Source organism: Spermophilus citellus, assembly GCF_964194105.1.
Source record: "Spermophilus citellus genome assembly, chromosome: 2".
In the NCBI taxonomy this organism is placed as follows: Eukaryota; Metazoa; Chordata; class Mammalia; order Rodentia; family Sciuridae; genus Spermophilus; species Spermophilus citellus.
Window position 1 is genome coordinate 231738676 of NC_138183.1, and position 13446 is coordinate 231752121.

At 33.1% G+C, this 13446-nt stretch overlaps 1 pseudogene across 1 annotated transcript; it reads right to left on the reverse strand.

The window, feature by feature from the left end:
* Nucleotides 1-8099: 8099 nt before the first annotated feature.
* Nucleotides 8100-8620, reverse strand: LOC308642293 (histone deacetylase complex subunit SAP18-like; annotated as a pseudogene). Its single transcript has one exon. The product of its transcript is annotated as a histone deacetylase complex subunit SAP18-like (transcript).
* Nucleotides 8621-13446: the final 4826 nt, after the last annotated feature.

Consider the following 13446-nt stretch of genomic DNA (forward strand, 5'->3'; position numbering starts at 1 on the left):
GTCTTCTCAACAGTTACAAACCTGACTTTTGAATTTCTTCTACTAACCAAATATTAAATCTTGTAAAGCTTACTCACTACAATTCTAAAAACCTAAGTCCAAGGGCAAATGACTGAGATATCTCTTTATTCCTGCTTTTTCATAAATCCACATTTAATATATGAAAGAGTCATATCTCTACTAATTTTTAAAGGGGAAAAGTCTAAATTAATCACTTTATTTTTTATTAACAATGCTAATTGTCCAAGTGAGAGTTGTCTTTTGACTGGCTGTTGGACTAGCTAAGTGAAGTCACTAATCTTTGTCCTTCTGTAATACATTGTTCATATAGAAACAAATCATTTTAAAATAAATCGAATCATATCATTTCCTCAGCAAAATACCTTCATGCTCCCCCCATTCAATTATACCAAACTTTAAAAAGAATGTGTTGCTGTTATGGTTTGGATCAGAGCTATTTCCCAAAGCTCATGTGCTGAAGGCTCTGTCCCCAAGATAGTAGTCTTCAGATGTGGAGCCTTTGGAGGTGATTGGATCATGAGGGCCCTGACCTCATCAATGGATAAATCCACTTATAAATTCATGATTTAATGGACTATGGGTAATGGTAAAAATTTTGGAGATGGAGTCTAGTTGGAGAGAGTGGGTCATTTGGGGATATGCCCTTGAATTCTATATTGTCCTCAGCCTCTTTCTGACTTGCTCTCTGGCGTGCACACACTCTGCTTCTCGGCAACATTGCTCTGCCACCCTCCGCTCCCTTCTTGCCATGATGTTCTGCCTCCCCACCAGTCCAAAGTGATGGTGACTACTGACTATGGCTTTAAATCTCTAAAACTGTGAGACAAAGTAATTCTTTCTTCTGTTAAATTGTTAATTTCAAGCATTTTTCACAGTGAGAGAAAGTTGACTAATACAACTGCCCTCTAACGCCTTATATAATATGAACTTTGCTTACATCTTTATAACAGTATGATACCAATCACCTTATAAACATGTAAGCAAAGTTCATATTATATAAGGCGAGACCAAACTTATAAACCAAGACCAAACTGTCCCTTTCTCTGGTTTCTCAAATGTAGCTAACTAATATTTCGGTTAGCAAAAGCTCTCTTTGCCTAACAATTTCTTCGATATTGTGTTACTTCCCAGTTTAAGTTAGCTCACCCTATTACACTCATGTTTAGCTTTCTGTACTAGTACTTCATCATAGTTGCAAATAAATGTGTATTTAAATAAATGTTTATTCCTGTGTTTAAATTTATTTTTATCTTCTTAATGCACTTTTAGCACCCTGAAGAAAAGAACAATGTTATTTTACTTAACACTGTATTTTCAGCACCTAAAGAAATACTCGATACTGATTGAATTAAGAAATGAACATTTAGCAACCTCTACTTTTCAGTTCCAACATTTTAATAAGCTGAGGGAATAGGCATGGGCTGTTGGGACACTTCGCTCAAATCCTACCTCTCCTCCTTTAATTTAAGTATGCAATTAAGTTAGAGACATGTTGAGCCTTTTTTTTTAATCACTAATTCCTTCAACTGGAATTTTGAAAAAAATTGTATATGCATACCCCCACTGGTTATCACAGCTTCCTCTTCTGTCAGTTAGGTTTTATTTTAAAGGTATTATCATGTTCAGACACTACTCTGAATTTTTGACAGATTTATGTTTTCCTTTTATGCTATTCTAGTGAACATAAAATTATTAAAGAACACTATTCAAAAACAGTAATATATTTGTTTTATTTTCTTCTGAATTTGTATATGTAAAATTTACACAACATTCTTAATCATTTTATTAATAAGCAATTACTATAATATGATCTAAAAACTGTAGGAATAACAAAATAAAAATCAATATCCCTCCTTTTAATAAATTAAGAAGCTTATTGCATGGACTCATATATGTTTAACAATAAATACCTTGATAAAAATGGGAGAGGTACTTTATTTTTACATTAATAAATAAAGAATCTTCAAGGAACAATGGCACATATCTGTAATTCCAGCAAAATGGGAGGCTGAGGCAAGAGGATCTCAAGTTTAAGGCCAACCTCAGTAACTTAACAAGACACTAAATAACTTAGAGAGACCTTGTCTCAGAATTAAAAACTAAGAAAAAGGGCTGGAATGTGGCTCAGTGGTAAAGAAACCCTGGGAGTTCAATTTTATTGATTTTTTAAAAAATAAATGACAGCAGAATGCTTACAATTCTATTACACATATACTGCACAACTTTCCATATCTCTGGTTGTATATAAAGGACGTTGACACCAATTCGTGTCTTTATACATGTACTTTGGAATATGCTACTGAATGAACAATGGGTTACAGAAGACATCAAGGAGATTAAAAAATTCTTAGAGGTAAATGAGAACATAGACACAACATATCATAATCTCTTGGACACTATGAAAGCAGTACTAAGAGGAAAATTTATTGCATGGAGTTCATTCCTTAAAAGAAGAAAAATTCAACAAGTAAATGACCTCACACTATGTCTCAAAGCCCTAGAAAAAGAAGAACAAATCAGCAGCAAAAGCAGTAGAAGGCAAGAAATAATTAAAATTAGAGCTGAAATCAATGAAATCAAAACAGCAACAACAACAAAAAAAAAAACAATTGATAAAAATTGACAGACCTTAGCTAAACTAATAAAGAGAAGGAGAGAGAAATAACCAGCATATATGATGAAGAAGGTAATATCACAATGGACACTACAGAAATACAAAGGATAATTAGAAATTACTTTGAAAACTTATATTCCAATAAATTAGAAGACATTGAAGGCATCAACAAATTTCTTAAGTCATATGATCTGCCCAGATTGAATCAGGAAGATATACACAATAAACAGACCAATATCAATTGATGAAACATTAGAAGCCAACCAATCAAGAAAATCCCAGGACTGGATGGATACATAGCCGAGTTCTACAAGATCTTTAAAGAAGAACTAATACTAATACTCTACAGCTTATTTGGGGAAATAGAAAAAGAAGCAGCACTTCCAAACTCATTTTATGGGTTCAATCTGCAGTAAGAAGAATGAGGAAGAGGATGAGGAGGAGGAGAAGAATTATGTGGTTTCAGAAGGCCACTTAAGTAAGCTAAAATTTAATGAACCTAGATTATGTATAGTTTTCCAGAATTATTTTCTTCATTTGTTTTTAATTTTTTTTTCTTTTTACTTTTCACATACTTAGTGGATATATTTTTAAAGTAAAAGAAAAATTAAAACAAAAGAAAAAAATTAATACACATTATAAGTTCCTAAAACAATATAGAGAAAGAACATAGAAAATGAAATGCCTTAATTTTATGATGTGCACAGATAGCTATAAAATTAGCTGGAGAAAATACAACAAGGATTCATGAGATCAGAAACACATATCTGAGAGCAAAGAATTCAATTAAGATTAAAAGCTCCATATGTCAGTTCTTAACAAGAGCATCTTTGTCTTGGCTGTCTCATAACATAGGTTAGTTAATGAAATAAAGAGAAAATCCTATTAATCCCCTTATTTCTCAGCATTTATTTAACTGAACTGTTGCAAAAAGGAGTGTGTTTTTGCTTTGTAGCTACCTCAATACAGGACTAAATTTTGGTGTCTGGGTCAACTGTGTATGACAACAGGGAAACCCACTGGGATATTCTGTAGACAGCAATACTCATGTTATTATGCTGCTAAATCAAGTAGTGAACTCTCAAATATTTCTACTAATTTGTCCCCATTTATTTATTAACTCTAACAGCAGAATGCATTTTAATTCATAATACACATATAGAGCACAATTTTTCAAGTCTCTGATTGTATACACAAAGGAGAGTCATACCATTTGTGTCTTTTTACATGCACTTAGGATAATGATGTCCATCTCATTCCACCATAGTTCTTACCCCTATACTCCTTCCCTTCCCCTCGCTCTCCTTTGTCCTATATAAAGTTCCACCATTCCTCACATGCTCCTCCCCCATCCCCATTATGGATCAGCATCCTCATATCAGAGAAAACATTCATCATTTTTTTTTTGGAATTGGCTTAGTTCATTTAGCATAATATTCTCCAACTCCATTAATTTACCTCTAAATGCCATGATTTTATACTCTTTTATTTCTGAGTAATATTCCATTGTGTATATATGCCACATGTTTTTTTATCCATTCATCTACTGAGGGGCATGTAGGTTGGTTCCACAGTTTAGCTATTGTGAATTGTGCTGCTATAAACATTGATGTGGCTGTTTCCCTGTAGTATGCTGTGTTTTAAGTCCTTTGGGTATAGACTGAGGAGAGGGATAGCTGGGTCAAATGGTGGTTCCATTTCAAGTTTTCCAAGGAATCTCCATACTGCTTTTCATATTAGTTGCACAAATTTGCAGTCCCACCAGCAATGAGTGTGTATTTTTTTCCCCACATCCTTGCCAACATTTTTTTAAATTTATTTTTGTTTGTATTCTTAATAGCTGCCATTCTGAATGGAGTGAGATGAAATCTTGGAGTAGTTTTGATTTGCATTTCTCAAATTTCTAGAGATGTTGAATATTTTTTCACATGTTTGTTGACTGATTGTATATCATCTTCTGAGAAGTATCTGTTCAGTTCCTTGGCCCATTTATTGAGGGTTTTTTTTTTTTTTTTTTTTTTTTGCCGCTAAGATTTTTGAGTTCTTTATATATCCTAAAGATAGTGCTATATCTGATGTGTGTGTGTGGTAAAAACTTGCTCCCAAGATATATGCTCTCTATTCACCTGATTATTTCTTTTACCGAGAAGAAGATTTTTGTTATTGTTGTTAGAATCCATCCCATTTTTGATTCTTGATTCTATTTCTTGTGCTATAGGAGTCTTATTAAGGAAGTCAGGACCTAATCCGATGTGATGAAGATTTGGGCCTAATTTTTCTTCTATTAGGCGCAAGATTCTGATTTAATTCCTTAATTCTTGATCCACTTTGAGTTGAGCTTTTTGCATGGTGAGAGATAGGGGCATAATTCAATTTGTTGCATATGGATTTCCAGTTTTCCCAACACCATTTGTTGAAGAGGTTATCTTTTCTTTAATATATGTTTTACACTTTTGTCTAATATGAGATAACTATATGTGTTTTTTTTTTTCTGTATCCTCTTTTCTGTACCATTGGTCTACAAGTCTGTTTTGATTCCAATATCATGCCATTTTTGTTACTATTGCTCTCTAGTTTGCTTTAAGTTCTGGTATAATGATATCACTTGCTTCACTCTTCTTGGATTGCTTTAGCTATTATGGGTCTCTTATTTTTCCAGATGAATTTCATGACTGCTTTTTCTATTTCTCTGAGGAATGTCATTGGTATTTTGATTAGAATTGCATTAAATCTGCTTAGTGTTTTTGGTAGTATGGTCATTTTTATAATATTAATTCTTCCTATTCAAGAACAAGGAAGATTTTTCCATCTTCTAATAACTTTCTTTAGTGTTCTATAGTTTCAATCATAGAAGTCTTTCACCTCTTTATTTAAGTTGGTTCCATGTATTTATTTATTTATTTATTTATTTATTTATTTATTTATTTATTTTTGAGGCTATTGTAAATGGGATAGTTTTCTTAGATTCTCTTTCAGAGAATTTTTCACTGATATACAAAAATGCCTTTGATTTATGGGTGTTGATTTTATATCCTGTTACTTTGCTGAATTCATTTATTACTTCTAGAAGTTTTCTTGTGGAATTTTTTGGCTTTCCTTGGTATAGAATCATATCATTGGCAAATAGTGATAGTTTGAGTTCTTCTTTTCCTATCCACATCCCTTTAATTTATTTTGTCTTTCTAATTGCTCTGGCTAGAATTTCAAGAACTATGTTAAATAGAAGTGATGACAGAGGGCATCCCTGTCTTGCTCCAGTTTTTAGAGGGAATGCTTTCAATTTGTCTCCATTTAGAATGACGTTGCCCTGGGGCTTAGCATAGATAGCTTTTACAATGTTGAAATATGTTCCTGTTATCTCTAGTTTTTCTACTGTTTTTAACATGAAGGGGTGCTGGATTTTGTTGAATACTTTTTCTGCATCTATTGAGATGATCATATGATTTTTATCTTTAAGTCTATTGATGTAATGAATCACATTTATTGATTTCCATATGTTGAACCAACCTTGCATCCCTGGTTCATTCCAATTTTTAAGGAGAATTAACAATGGAGCATCTTAAGGAAACATTCAATAACAATAATCAGTAATAATCAAGTAATTCATTTGACTGCTTCTGTAATGAGAAGTAGGAACTGCAGTTGCCCTTTGTAACCCTGAAAGAGGAGTTAAGGGACCACCTGGTCTGCAAGGGTAATCTACTCAGTGTATAGTTTAGCACTAGAATTCTCACCACTCCACAGAAATGCACAGCTGAACATACTGAATTCCACATATTTTTCCACCTCTTAAAAATTTGCTCTAAGGAGAAGAGCATAGATACCAAGAACAACAGGGCTATAGATTTCCTAAAAATAGTCAAGCATTTTGCTCAGATTTCAGGTGGAAATATGACACTTTTTTAAGATAAAAAACTTAAATTGCAGTCATCTCACCTGTTAAAATTACTAAGGTTAATAGGAAAATTAAAGACTTTGTATTTACTGGAAAATATTAAGACATCTAAACAGTCACATGGCCTGATTGGTAGTTGTTCTTCAGGATGTCATCAATAAGAAATGCAATTATTTTTATCTTAATATTCTTAGGAATTAATTTAGGGCTCAGGAGGGACAATTTTACTTGGCAATGTATTTCCTTAAACAAATGAGATGCTGCCTTCTACAAAGCTGGAGCAGTGACAATTGTTAAGAATTCAATCTATGGACCAGTTTCACACAAGGGAAGATCTAAATCTTCTTTTTATTTGTAACCTCATAAAACTGATGCACCTCTTTCAAGGTAATTAAGCTCAAATCACAAAAAGATTTGGCCACAGGGCTCAAGGGAGCTGGTAATAAGATATTCAGCCTTTTATCTCCATGCAGTCAGCATGAGTGTCCTGAGCTGATAATGGATAAAGCAGCAAGTGTACACCTACCGATTCAGGGTTTCTGTGAGCCAAGTTCAGGATTCCCGCTTTGTTTTCATGTTTCACTAGCTAACTGGCTTCTAATTAATCATTTGAAAGCCTAAATCGTGCTGGTAAATACTTCTCTACTTTTAACATTGGATGTCCTTTAAATTAAAATTCATGTTTATCCACACCACCAACCTTTAGAATAGTCAGATATTAGGATCCCTGAAGGCTTCACAGACTAATAACCACACAGCAGGATTCGTAACTATTTGTTGCTAAATTAGTACTTGACCTAAAAGTGGCTTTTCTTTGGCAGTTGCTATGGTCAGTCACAATGAATGAGAATTGTTTTTTGATAAAATTCCCAGTGCTAAACTCCACCCTGCCCTTGTGAGGAAAAATTATGACAAGAAGGGTGAGCACACATGAAGGGAATTCATATCCCCTGGTGCATACCACAGTTTAGGTAGTCTTATAAAATTTTTATTGGTGCATTGTAATTATACATAATAGTGGGATTTGTTGTTAGATTCTCATACATGCACACAATCTAACAATATAATTTTATTAATTTTGTTTCTCACTACCTCCCCTTTTGCTCCTCTCTTCCCTCTCCCTGATTCCCTTCCACTACTCCACTGGTCTCCCTTGTGTGTGTGTGTGTGTATGTGTGTGTGTGTGTGTGTGTGCGTATATATATATATATATATATATATTTTTTTTTTTTTTTTTTAATATAGTTTCCATCTTTGAGAGAAAACATGTGACCCCTGGTTTTCTGAGTTTGGCTTTCTTTCTTTCTTCTGATCGTACGCATATATTTAACAATAGTTTCACACAGAATGCTAAAAGTACCTTTCTTCATCTTTTACAATGGTGTTAAACATACAGACTTTCTATTAATATTCATATCCATAGTACACCCAAATCTAACTCTTAAATAGTTGCATTACAATTTGCTAAGAATTTAAAGTCTTAATGGCAAAAATCAGGGGAGGAAAAAGTATGTAAGTTTATTTTACATTAGTGGCTGAAAAATAAATTTGAGAGGTAGTAAATAAAATTTAATATGGTTGCAAACGCCCTGAAGGAGGTGGTGCGCGATTTGGAGGGGTAATTGCTATGCCCAAATAACCACATATTTGGAACTTCTGCAACTGCAAGGTCATGGAATCCTCAGTACTCTGCTGCCAGACATGGTGCTGCCAATCTCCTTATTTCAATGGCCAGGCCTTTTAAGATCCATAAAAACAATTGCAAAATTAAAGTTTTTTCACTGCTTCTAGCTTCTGGGTAGACTTCTTTTACTAAACTAGTCAATTTTTTCAAAGTTGCATCCATCCAGGTATAAATCTCCAGCTTGCTGGAGGATGTTTTTGCAGGAGAGTTCATCCTTTGGGTGGTAGTGGCCATTATTGGTGGTGAAGACTAGCAGCAGCAGCAGCAGCAGCAGAAACAGGCATGTCTTCTCAGGGTCAATTGGCTTCTCTGGCTCTTTCTTAATTTCCTCCTGGGTAACCTGGGATTCCACCTCCATTTTCCTCCTTCAACCTGCAAGACGCTGGTCCTGACCGCTGACTGCAGCAGCCAGCAAGAGCATGAAGTCACTGACTTATTTCACTTAATATAGTGCACTCAAGTTCCATTCAGTTTCCTTCAAATAATAATAATAATAATAATAATAATAATTTCATTTTTCCTTAAGGCTGAGTAAAATTTCATTATGAATATATATATAATGTGATGTATATAATATATATCACATTTTCTTTATCCATTCATCTGCTGGTTCAATAATTTCTGTATTTTGAATTGTTCTGCTATAAATATGGGAATGCATGTATCCCTAGCTGACTTTAATTCTTTAGGACAAACACCCAAAGGAATGGTATAGCTGAGTCATGATTTTTTGAGAAGCCTCTATACTGTTTTACGTAGTGTTTGTACTAATTTACAATCCCACCAACAGCATACAAAGTGTTCCTCCCCACCCCCATCCTCTCCAGCATTATTATCATATGTATTCTTGATGTCTGCCATTCTAACTGGAGTGAGATGAAATGAAGTTTGAATGTGTATTTCCCTGATTGCTAAAGATGTTGAACATTCTTCTTCATATATTTGTTGACCATTTGTATTTCTTCTTTTGAGAAATATATGTTTAGTTCATTTTCCCATTTAGTGATTGGGTCATTTGATTTTATGTGTGTTTTTTGAGTTCTTTATGCATTTTGGCTATTAATCTTCTGTTAAAAGAATAGCTAGTGAAGATTTTCTTCCAGTTTTAAAATTATCTCTTCGTGTTCTTAATCATTTTATCTGCTATTCAGAAGCTTTTTAAGTTGATGCCATCCCATATATTAATTCCCGGTGTTATTTTCTGAGCTTTAGGAATCCTATTAAGAATTGTTGCCTGCAATTATATGTTTGAGTGTTGACTATATGTTTTCTTGTAGCAATAACAAAGTTTTCTAATTCCTAGGTCTTTGATCCATTTTGAGTTCACTTTTGTGCGGGGTGAGATTTAGAAATCTAGCTGCATTCTTCTACATATGGATATCCAGTTCTCCCCATACCATGCGTTAAAAAAGCTGTCTTTACCAAAATTAATAAATTACTTGTGCATATGTAATGAATTTGATGAAGAATAAATTGGGAAAACAATTCCATTTATAATAGCCTCAAGGAAAATAAAATACCTAGGAATAACCAAAGAAATGAAGACCTCTATAATAAAAAGTATAGAATACCGAAGAAACAAATTAAAGAGCACAGAAGAACATAAAAACACTTTTCATGTTCTTGGATAGACAGAATTAATATAGTTAAAATTTCCATATTACCAGAAACAATCTTCAAATTTAATGCAATCCCCATCAAAATGTAAATGATATTCTTCACAGAACTATGAAAAACAATCCTAAAATTCATTTGAAGCTATAGAAGAACTAGAATAGGCAAAGCAGTTCTAAGCAAAAATAAATAAATAAATAAATGAATAAATAATAATGCTGGAGGTATCATAATACCTGACTTCAAGTTATACTACAAAGCTATAGTAACAAAATCTGTATGGTACTGGAATAAAAATTACACATAGCCCTAAGGAACAGAACAGAAGACATAGGGACAAAATCATACAGATACAGCCATCTTTGACAAAGGTGTCAAAAGGCTTTGAAGAAAAGACAGTAGGTAATTTTTATGATCTTATGATTTTTTTTTAATGTTAGCATGTTGACCATTGTTGACATTATGCTTAAGAGATTTCATTCTTACAATTTCTAATTAAGGCATTATTAGTTTCACTTTTAAGTGAGTGAATTAAAATTCTGAATGGCTTATATGTACTTCTTTTCTTACTAACAAGAGTTTTATTTCATAGAGTTTTTTTAAAAAATGATGTGAATAGATATTTGCAAGATAATTTAATAATAATAAGATATTTGAAAGATACCCTTTATCTATTGGTAAAAAATATAGTTTTGTTTCTAAAACACCAAAAAGAACATTAATGCTTTCCTCTTCACCAAAAATAAATGTTTTGGCATTTTAATTTGTGTCAAAATATTATGTCTTTATTTTCCCTATTTATCATTCAGGCTTATTTTTTAAAAATTCAGATAATATGGAGTATAAAAGGAAAAATGTAAAATTCAATCCAATTTATAAAAAAGGTAACACTTTTAACAGTCTTGCATGTCTTTCTAGCCCTTTAAACAATAAATTTTATTTTGTACTAATTAATTTTTAAGTGGCTGATTTTCAAGTAATTTTAAGAATTTATTAGTAATGTATTTCTGTGTTAATAAATATCTTTCATAGTGATATTACAGTCCTTGGTGTGCAAAAACAATTAGTGAACATTTAAAATTTTAGTTGACATTTAAAATTTTGTTTTGATTTTTGTTATTTAATACTAACATGAACATGCTTATGTATACTCTTGCAAATTTTTCTGACCATTTTCTTGTGATAACTTGCTAATACTGATGGATCAAATCATATGAGCATTTATAGATTCTGTGTCTATTTGTTCATGCATGCTGTATTCATGCAGCAAATATTGGTAAGTTCTGAATATCAAGGAAAGTTTAGGTACTCAAGATATAGCAGGAAACCAAAGAAATTTAAATACATGTGTTCAGTTAAAAGCAAAAATGAAAAAAAAAAAAAAAAAAAAAAAAAAAAAAAAAAAAAAAAAAAAAAAAAAAAAAAAAACCTCTGCTTAAGCAATCCGAAATGACCACCTCCCAGGTGTCATCATTGACTCAGTGTAAAGCAAAGCAGGCTGGTTCTTAGACAGCAACCTTTACAAACCTATCCTCTACCCTAAAATTTCTCATATTTCCCTTTCCTAAGCTTTCATGATGGCAGAGTCTACAGTGTGTTGGCAAGAATAGGCAAACATTCTCCTCAGCCTTTGACCTCCTCCCTTCTCTAAAGCTCAAACTTCCCTTGTAATAGGACTTGAAGATGGAACAAAACTCATCTTCATAACTAAAGCCTAGAGTGAAGTAAAAAGATTGGACTTGAGGAAGGGAACGCTTATTTGAATGAGCTGTGCATCCATTGAGTGACTGATCTGTACGCAACTCGTCCAAGTCCTTTGAACAGAAAGAAGTTTCAGACCAAAATGGATGGCTGTGATTCCCTGACTCATTGTCATTCTAACGGGAGTCAAAATAATCCCTGTGGTAATGTGGCATAGTACTAAGCTGAAGAACATAAATTGGCACACAATTTTATTTACTAGAATATTATAGCAATAATTATTGGTAAAAACAACTTTATTGTAGAGTTCATAGTCTTCATGAAACTTTTAATTGGATAGAAGATCAACATACCAAAGTATGAAACTGTTTCAATGTATTCTATTATTTCACTCTTTGAAGTCCATATATAATCATTTGCTTCATAATTTCTGATTTCTATGTAGCTGATGCTCCAGGACCATGTACTTAAACTTGGGTAACTGACATTGTAAAGACTGTTCCTCAGTATTTCCTGGCTGCTCTTGTTCATATTGTCTATCTACCATGCCTAGCTACCTAACTTCCAGAACCCGGGAGAACTCAAACACTGTTTCATTTTCCTTTCTCCCACCTGTGCAGCTGTTCCTCAGAGCTCAGGTGCACTGCTCATGTTCTTCTCAGACATCCATCTTTCTCATCAAAATATCATTTCTGAATCCCTTCTACAAAACAAACACTATGCAAGGGATGGAGAATGTGGCATTGGTTCATAGAATGTCATTGTTTCCAGTGATTTCATCATCTTGAGAAGAAGATTGACAAATGAAGGTACAGTTAGAATACACTGCATGAGGAGCCATTAGGATCATCTGAGGGGTGCACGGGAGTGCAGGGATGCTGGAGGTCAGTGGTAAATATAGAAGAGGCAATGCTGGAAATTAGTAGAGTACTATGAATGATGATGTGCGCAAATGAGTGAAACTCCCTTCTCAGCTCCACTGCTGTAAAAATTACTTTCTCACTTATTTATAAACTCCTATTTTTTAACAGTTATTTTTGGGATACTTTTCTGAGTATTATCTCATTATTTATTACTTGTTTTTTTAAAATTCCTTTGTTTTATTGCTTTTAATTCATAGCCAGGACATCCCTTATTGTTACTGTTTATCTTCTTGGTTCACTAATTTACCAATATAAACCACCTAACCCACATATAGTGCAAACCTGACTTAATTTTTATTCCCCAGTGCTCAAACAGCACAAGTATTTAAAATGTGCCTTCTGACAAAAAAAAAAAAAAAAAAAAAATCTTGTGCTCCACTACTTCTACCTTTCTGTTTTAAGCACAGCTGGCATTGCTATTAATAAACACAAGGCATTATTTTAGTTGCATTCCTGAGTACAGACACTGACACATCTTGTGTTCACATTGGAGTTGCAGCATTCTGCAGGCTCATAATATAAAAAAAATAGAAGAAAATGTTGCATACTTACCCCTTGTTTTTTGTTGTTGTTGTTTTAATACGCAACTGCATTTTTTAAAGAAAGTTGAAATCTATTTTCTCTTCTACCGTTTCAATTTTTTTGAAAATAAAATCTAGCATTATCCTCCTGAATATATTAATTTGAAATCTAACCAAACATTAGCTAATGTGTACATGTTTTAACATTTGCATCATTCCTTTATCTCAAATCGTTAACTAAAAACATTTAAGCAAAGAATAGTGGAGTGCGTGTCTGTGTGTGTGTGTGTGTGTGTGTGTATCCCTTTAATAAGTGAAAGCCCCTTATTTGTAGCTTCTGTATTTACTCATGACATGAGTCTTATACAATAAAGAATTTTAAGCACACACACATTCTTATCTTCATGGGCTATGCCTTTGTCCAGTTGCTCAAACTAGTAATATTCTTACCTCAAGACTAGAATTATGATAAA